At 34.6% G+C, this 9,300-nt stretch overlaps 1 pseudogene; it reads left to right on the top strand.

Annotated features, from left to right (window-relative positions):
• The first annotated feature begins 2,251 nt into the window (after positions 1-2,251).
• Positions 2,252-3,181, top strand: LOC102504916 (annotated as a pseudogene).
• The last annotated feature ends 6,119 nt before the right edge of the window (positions 3,182-9,300 follow it).

Raw genomic sequence — 9,300 nt, 5'->3', positions numbered from 1 at the left:
CTTAAGTGGAGATACTTTTGCCAATATAGGAACACTGTAAATGTTCAACACATACATGTTAATCATATAAAATACAATACAAATTGAAGAACTTATTAGGATGGAGGAAGGAGACTGACAAGTTGATATTGAACTTATATTATGATCTGCAACAGAGGTTTTCTTTATAAAGATACTAAGTTTTATACAGTAAATATATTACACTTTAAGGGCTGCATGTTCTCTGCTGCAACTACTGAACTCTGTTGCTATAGTGTAAAAACAGCCAGCGACAATGCATCAATCAATGCCTATGACTGTGTCCCAGTAAAACTTTATTTACAAAACAGATGGTAGGCTGGATTTGGTCCATGGGCTATAGTTTTCTGAACACTGATCTCCACATTAAAAAGATTTTTTTTTATTTTTAAAAAATATTTTATAAGAATATTTAATTTTTTATTTTATACAATAACTTTTGGGAAATCTCTGAAGCATAGAGGTGATTAATAAAACCCAATTAGGTAATGACACAATGATAACATATTTATCACTAACTTACCTAATGCCAAGCAGTTTGATCTAAATTCCTTAAACATGAATTTTATACTTAACACATACCTATGCAATAGGTTCTAGTATTATCTCCACTTTATAGATGGAGAAATTGAGGTTAAAAAGTGCTAATACTGCCTTAGATTCACGTAGCACATATAAAAATATATTTAGTAAAAGGTACACGGGCTCCTTTGTCACATATAGATGTGTTCTGTGTTGGCACACTGCATACTGTAAACATAAGCATTTGCTTCAAGACTAACATTATTCAAGTCAATGCAAAGCTTCTCATTTTTTATCCTTTGTCATTGAAACAAACAAACAAAACACAGCAGTGTCTGAACGCCATGAAGACCTGGCATTGGGCTAATGGTGTCATCTGGGATGGTCACTGCTGTGGAATTCAGCACCTATTTTTTCCCAAGGCACAATATTTTTTTTTCAAGGCAATATTTTATAGGAAAATAAGTGGTTGTTTTCATTTTTTTTCTGACTTGACTTTTCTTTCACTGCAAATTCAGACCGTGTTTCAATTCAAATTAATTGAAATCAATTCAATTCAATCCATTTTCCTTCATAGCCAGGAATTTAGATGTTCTACGGACACATTCATAAAAAGATGCAGATGCAGTTTCCATTTTAAATAGATCAAAATCTTGTCAGATGTGAAGAATATATACATAAAAACAGTAAAACGCATAGACAGAGCTGAATGTGATTATTGACTAGAAAGAGTCATTCAAGAAGTATGGGGGACAGAATATAATGTAATGTAATGGACAGTGATGTCAGTAATGTCACCGGACATGAAGTAGTGTATGTAAGAAGTGTCAGGGGAACGTGTAACGTTGTGAGAAAGTTTATAAAACTTTTGTCTCTTAGTAATGGATTTCCAACACAACAAGCAACGCTTTCCCAAATTTATTTGGTGAAACTAAAGCACACTTAGGGTGTTTTCTCATTTCTAATCTTAACTGATTCAAAAAGCAATAATATAAAATAATATGCATATGAAGTATTATTGGGCCTTTAACACATAAAACGCAATATATGTGTATTATATTTGAAAATAAAAGCACAAAAGAAGCGAGTGGAAGCAAAGCAAAGGAAATGACAACAGATTGTAAAGTAATAATTAGAACAATTAATTATTAGGTTGTAATATTAATTGATACAACAGGTATAGAAAGAACACCACAGAAGAGGGAACGAGAATAGACCTACATGGGAGTAACATTTGTATACATTGCTAGAATTAAGTTAGTATTGATATGCAGATAATTTGAATAAATTAAAATTTATATGGTAAACCCTACCACAACTAAAAAATGTGAAAAATCATTAACAAAGTTAAAACACTAAGTTAGAAAACAGTCACTAAATGCAAAAGAAAGCAGTAAAGGAGAAATAGAAAAATATAGATATGGGGTATAGAGGAAGCAAAATGGAAAGTGGCAGGTGTAGATCCAGCTTTATCAGTAATGACATTAACTGGAATGGATTAAACAATCCAATTAAAGGACAGTGATTGTTACACTAGCGGGTGAGGGAATATGTGCCAAGTATAGTTTGTCCACAGGAGACCCACTCTGTTTCAAAGACACAAATAGATTGGAAGTAAAAGGACAAAAATTGTTATAACCTATAAAGATCAACCACAAGACAACTGGAATGGCTGCATTAATATCAGGCATCGTGGGTGCAAAAATGAAAAATGTTACTACATATAAAGAGAGCGACCCACACTCCTCCCGGAGACGATCTTCCTCCTGCCCGAGCCCAGTCCAGCAGGACCTTTGATGTGGAGTTCAAGTTTGATAGGACAGTTAATATTTCTGAAACACACACACACAAAGAAATAACAGGATGCGATATGCCTACCTTTTTCTCCATCATATTGGAATTTTACCTTGGTATGATGGCAAACAGGTGCACCCCTTAAATTCTCCTACCACCTACGTGGTCCCAAAAGCCAAAGAAATCAATCTTCTCTTTGGGGAAGATGCTGTTCAGCAAATGGAAGCTGAAAAGAAGCAGAGAAATACCTTGAATGAACCTGTTTTTCATTGGAGGATGAGGATGACACTGAACGTGATGGCAGATGACTTTGTTTTTGATGGGTCCTCTCTTCTTGCTGATGGGCATGGATTTATTAAGATGATCCAGTTGGGAAAAAGATGTATGTGACTTTCCCATTCTGTTCCTAGATCAGCTGAGTAATGAAGTGAAGAACTTGATGATCACAGATCATGCTACCATTGAGCTCACAATCTCCGAGGACGAGATCTCACACGGGAGACCCTCCCCACTTGGATTCACATGCAGGGTGCCGCGCACTCCCTGCAGCAAATCGGATTTTCAAAGAAAATTGCTAGTGAGGTGAAAAGAATTTTTGCAGATGATATCAACTTGTACTTCTTAGCTTTGACCTTCTTTGTCGCTGCATTTCCTCTTCTTTTTGATTTCCTGACATTTAAAAAATGACATCAATTTCTGGAAGAAAGACCAGAGCATGATTGGAATGTTCACCAACGCGGTGATTTGGTTCTACTTCAGAGCTATTTCCACTACTTTTCCTTCTGGACAAGCAGAGATATCTGCCAGTCTTTATCCTGATTCAGGCATTGAGCAGCAACTTAACTAGAGACAGTAAATGACTGTTCTTCAGAGAGACTTGAGATCTGTAAAATACTTGTCTTGCTTCCCTGTCTGTACCTGAGGTGCTGTTTATTTGCTCTTGCACATCAAGTATAAAAGTTGGTATTTTTGGTTAATCATCTGCTCTGTCAATGCCTGGAGTAAGCTGTTGCTCTTCTCTTTATGTTACCCCAGCTTTTGTAAATCACATGATAAAATCAGTGTTCCCTCTACCCTGGAAGGCATTTACCTGCACAGCTTGAAATTCCTCATTGTCGATCTGTCGGCTTTTATTCTTAAGGAGCCAACTCACATTGGTTGGTGTCTTTCAGGGATGACAATGCAAAATAGCAGGGAATTTGTGGTGGGTTAAAGAATTCAATAGGCAAATGCATTATAAAATGTCTAACTTGTTATCTTAAGTGAGTTGGAGATCATCTAATCAGGGAAACTGGCGTGAAGGGCAGAAAGACCAAGCATTTAAGAAGAGAACAAAGGAGCTGTTACAAGAAAGACTGAAAGACAGCAATTCATGATTAAATGGGGGATTTGAGAGATGCAGCAATTTTGAACTATGGCAAGGTCCAAAGTGTGACATTTGAGTGTGAAATCAACTTATTGTGGAGTTCGAGGGTTTTAACATAAAGAAAATAGACTGATAATCAACATGGATGTATTTATGTCATCATTACGAGACAGACTAAAGCTTAAAACTCGACAAGAAGCTTTTGAAGAATTTGAAGGAAATGGAAAACTGTCATGGAGTTCTTTAGGTGACTGACAGGTCAGGCAAGAGTTTAACAAAATCAGATGTCAAAACAGTCTCTTGAACAAGTTCACTTTGGTTTACAGTGATCTTCAGGTAAGAAGTGAAATTAAACTTCCCTATAATGGAAATATTTTATTCCCTTTACACCAACATGAATCTCCTTCCTCTGACAGGGACCTGTCTCTCAAGGGCTCTTAATGTCACTTGTCACTTAGCAGAGTCTGTGTTACTGTGTTGGCTGAAAGTCATGTTCAATTTTCACAACCTCTTTATTAATAATTAGTGTGTATCTCAAGAGACAAATATTCAAACCCCATACCTGCTTTAAAAAAAAAAAAGCTAATAGCTTTTATATCCATTGCAAAAGCAAGTCATTTAGGAGAGAAAAAGCTATCTGATTGTTTCAGCCAATTTAAATTAAATTGAAATGCCTTTAAATGAAACTGGCTGAATGTGCTATGAGAGATTAAGATGCTTCAGCATTGACGATGGGCCTCCTTTGAAGAAATGCCAACTTACCCTCTGATTTTCATTCATCAGTTAAATTTCTTAAGTTCTGTTTTGCCTTTTAAACCTACAAACCCATGATTTATAATTCTATACAGTTTTCCTTATTTTCTTTATTTTGTTAAAATAATTTTACACTGCGCAGTATCAATAACTGAACATACAACTGCAATACATCAGTTATATGAGAAACCTTTATATGTTTCACAGTAGAAAAAATTCAGGGGATTGGTAGTCATAAAAAATCAGGGGATTGGGAGGTACCTACATAAATAAGAATATAAAAACTTTTTTAGTTTCCCCTCAAATATTTACACTATATTTTCTTCAATCTGAGAATCATGCTGTACATTTTTGGAATGTTCTGAAAACTAAGAGTCACACAAACGTTTTCTGAGGAGGGGAGTGAAGACTATTTTGTTTTTGTTTTTAAATATTGAAATAATGAGTCATTTACTTGATCATATTAGTTGTCATCTGAAATAACTCAGTCTTAGAGCATACATTTAGTGAAGATTAAAACAGTAATATAAACAGCTACAACAATAATGCACTGAGTTATTGAACTGTGGGTCAGGAATTATGCCAAATATGCATATGTATAAGGATGATGTAATATTCCCAGGAATCCATCCTCTCGTTTATTACCCCATCATGCTGCTCAGGAAACTGAGCCCCTGAGAAAAGTGACAGCCAAGATTTCTCATGAGAATCAGGAAACCCCAGATCCAAACTAAGCTGTCACACTTACAGCCCTGGCTCTTATGACTACATTATACTGCCTCCTAGCGGAGGAACACAAGGGCAGTCTTATGTTGGAATAAAATCAAAACATTTAAGCTCCTGTTTTTATCTCCTACAGAATTTGATTAACGTGCAGTTTAATCATCCGTTTGGTTCTACAGACATTATTTCCCCTGTAATTCTTGCTTATGGCCATGTCTGTTGTCAATAAAATAATGGCAAACTATTTTATATTCTTCAAAGAATGGATTTACTAACTTGCTTGAAACTAGCTGTAAAAGGACAACTTTAATATTGATTCATTAAATGAAATCAGGCAGATACCCAAGTGTATGTTTTCACTAAAATTTTGTATCATATAGCTATATCATCCAGTCATAAAGACGTTTTGAAATAATTTATATCATGACTCAAAGTTCATGCAGAAAATACTGATTTTTATCGAGGAGGGGCAGGTAATTAAGTTTATTTATTTATTTTGATGGAGGTACTGGGGATTAAACCCAGGACTTCATGATGCTAAACATGTACTTTACCACTGAGCTATACCCCTCCTTCCCAGGAATTGCATCTTAAAAAGTAACCTAAACATGTCGTAATGAGCATTGTTTGTATGCAAACCTGGAGTTATTTATTGTTTCCTTGTTTTAAACTTTTAAGACAAATTCAGAACTCTTGATTTCTGTGTTTCATATTTTTGCTTTTTGTTTTTTGAAGTGGAAAATTATAAATGAGTTAGTGCTGGTGTATGTTCTAAACCTTTCTTTTAAACCCAACACTGTTAACAGTTTTTAGAAATTGTCATATTTGCTCTTTTTCCATTATGTAGTTGTAAAGACAAAAAGATGGAGAAAATGTCAACCTAATCAACTCTACTACACCATTTTATTTTATTTTATTATTTTACTTTATTTTATTTTTGGTTTTCATTAAGCTTGACAACTGAAGCTTTGGAAATAATTTTTCTTCATTCCAAACTTCCATGTATTTACTTATTTTTCAAACTGAATTAGTTTTCTATTACTAACAAAGTACCACAGACTCACTGGCTTCGAATAGCATCTCTTTATTATCTTAGACTTTCGGTGGTAAGAAGTCTAGGCGTGGTTTAACTGGGTCATCTGCTTAGTGTCTCGTAAGGTCGTACTCAAGATGTCAGCCAGGCTGTGTTCTCATCTGGAGCCTCCACTGGGAAAGAACCCACTTTGAAGCTCACTCAGGTTGTTGGCAGAATTTATTCCATGCAGCTGGATGACGGAGGAGGCCAGCTTCTTACAGGCTGGAATCCCGGGGACTGTCTCAGCAATTAGAGGCTGCCTTGCCATGGAAGCTTACTTTATCCATCAGCAAAGAGAGCCTTAGATCAAGTCGACCAGCAAGACGGAGTCATATCTAATGCAGCATAATCTCGGAAGTGACAGCCCATCATCCTTGCTGTGTTGTACTGATTAGCAGCAAGTCACAGGTCCTCCCCCTCCAAGGCGTGCATACTGAGAGGCAGAGACCATGGGTGGTTGCCTGAGAGTCTGTCCATTACACTAAACAGAAATCAATAGACCTTTTAAAGGTATCTTTACATATATACTCTTAGAAATGTAAGAAATAATAATAATTTGTTTAGTTTCCCGGATGCAATAATGGTCATAACTAAATGATACCAAATTAGAGGGAACATGTCATATTATGAAATATTAACCTTAGAACATTGAAATTAAGCATTCTGATGTTTAACTATATTCTGTATAAGTTTATTTATTATAGACATAACAATAAAGTAACACATTTCTGTTCCTTGGCTTGCAAAATAATAGAATCAAAACATTTTTAAACTATACTTATTTGTAGTTTGGGAACATATGTCTAATAAAACCCCTGGCAGTGACCATTTGTAAATGAATACATCAATGACTCAGTGCCTACGGGACTGACTAAATAAATTAATTTTTTTTAAATGATCTTAGGACACACATGCTCCTCCACATTTACACACAAATTAACACAGACCACTTGTGGATTTTTATAATTATTAAAATAGGTGCTACAAAAAGCCCCAGTGGGAGTTTCCTAGTACTACAAAACCCATTCAATTTGGATAACTCATTAAACTTGCAGGCTAAGGGGGAAAAAGCCCAAGATTTTGGTCTAAAATATAAATTTGAAATGTGATCAGGAAGGGAAAAAATAAAAAACTTCAAGCATAAAAAGTTTTACTTAAAATATAAGGACAAGCAACACTTCCTGAAGATCTGTCATGATGAGAAGATAAAAGAGCCAAAGCCCTTTCTGTACTGCTCTCCGAGGGAGGGATTAGGGGATTATGGTGATTGGGGGGGAGGGGGGCGGGAAGCAGCAGCAGTGAAATGTGCTTAGGAAAAACGCGGTAATATGAACACATGTTCCTCTTATGGAAACTCACTCATTTCTTACTAAACTTCTTAAAGCTTTACAATCTTGAAATGTTTTAGGATCTCAAACTTTCATCAAACCATCCCATTTCTTTTTTTTTTTTCCTTCCTCATTACCATTTCTCCAAATCATCGGTAATTTGTCATAGGAAAGTTGGCCAGTTCACAACAAAAAACTCCTGATCACTGACTTCGAAATAGATTTTGTATTGGTTATTGCAGCTAATTCAAAGCTAAAAGTTTACTAACATTTTGTAATATTAAATGACTATTTTCATCTTAACGTCACTGACAGAAAATTTCAACTATCTCTATTCTGTTTTTGTGGTTTATTCCAAAAAGTAGTTATTCTTTGGACGCTTGGTAGTTCTTTGGGTAGTCATGTTTAAAATGCACTAAATTAATAATGAAGTAAAAGGTCATATATAAACACATCTCCATAAATAATAAAACCAAATTTTTATATAATTAGAAATAAGTAGCTCATATTTATATCAAGGGAATAGTTTTAAGAGTAATCTCTTCATCTATATTTTTATTGTACACAAGGTTTAAAATTATTTTAATTAAAATAAATTTGTGATATCCTAAGTTTAACAAAAATATTATATCTAGGTAAAAGGCATTTCAAAGCTTTTCAGTCTTAGTTAAGAACCATAGAACATGAACACTTTTTTGTTTCCTTGAAGTAATATAATCTCAAATAATAGTTTTTATACTATCTCTTCAAAAATCGTAATATATATCCTATAGATATTTTATATATGAGCAAAGAATCAGTAGCTTTTGTGAGAATATTGTGTGAAAAATTTAGGCTGTGTCTACATTTGCTATTACATTAAATCAAAACTGATAAGTCAGTTCTCATTATTGACATTAGTTATAGTGCATGAAACTGCTACAAATGCCTAACCACTTGCCCTAGGGAAACACAGGGCAACATTTTCATAATTGGTTAATACATAACCTTGTACTGTGTGTTTCTGTTTAAGGGTACCTGGATTTAAAGATACATATTTTCTCTGTAAGGCACATCACAGCCTTGTTTTTGGAAACACCGTACAGGACTCCAGCACTACTATCCAGCGCCATTTTAAACAGCGAAATCACCAACACAAAGCACAAAATGTGAGAAATGCGGCACTAAACAGACCAGAAAAAAGAGACTTTACATAGTGTGAAAGCTGAAACAAGAGGACAGAATGCCTCCTTGTTTGACCTCAGCTGGCCATTTGAGCACAGGGAGACTAAAACATTTCCCCACTCTAAACATGTCCTCTGTTGACCACAAAAGTACCACACAAGTATTGATTTTCAGGTTAAAAATACATGTTATCAAGTAGGTGAATTCACAAACATGAAACCAATGAATAATGAAGATAAACTCTATTTATGATTTAATTTTATCATCCGTCCCTCTCAGGTTTATGGAGAGTATTTTAAGAATCATCTGACAAGGTGTATTATTGCACTGATAAATGTTTCCTCTAAAATATGAATGGGACAAATAAGCATTATTGTTTTATATCTATAAAAAACTATAAATAAAGTCTATGTAAATGATTCTAGATTTCAACTATATGCAATACTGGAAAGCTTTTATTTTCAACGTTAGTCTATCACAGAAAGGGATATTATTCTTTGCATGTATGTTATAGTATACTATAATACTATAGTATACTAATCATAGTATACCAATAT

The sequence above is a fragment of the Camelus ferus genome, chromosome 23, assembly GCF_009834535.1.
Source record: "Camelus ferus isolate YT-003-E chromosome 23, BCGSAC_Cfer_1.0, whole genome shotgun sequence".
In the NCBI taxonomy this organism is placed as follows: Eukaryota; Metazoa; Chordata; class Mammalia; order Artiodactyla; family Camelidae; genus Camelus; species Camelus ferus.
The sequence above is the reverse complement of the archived record's forward strand: the minus strand, read 5'-3'. Positions and strand labels throughout refer to the sequence as shown.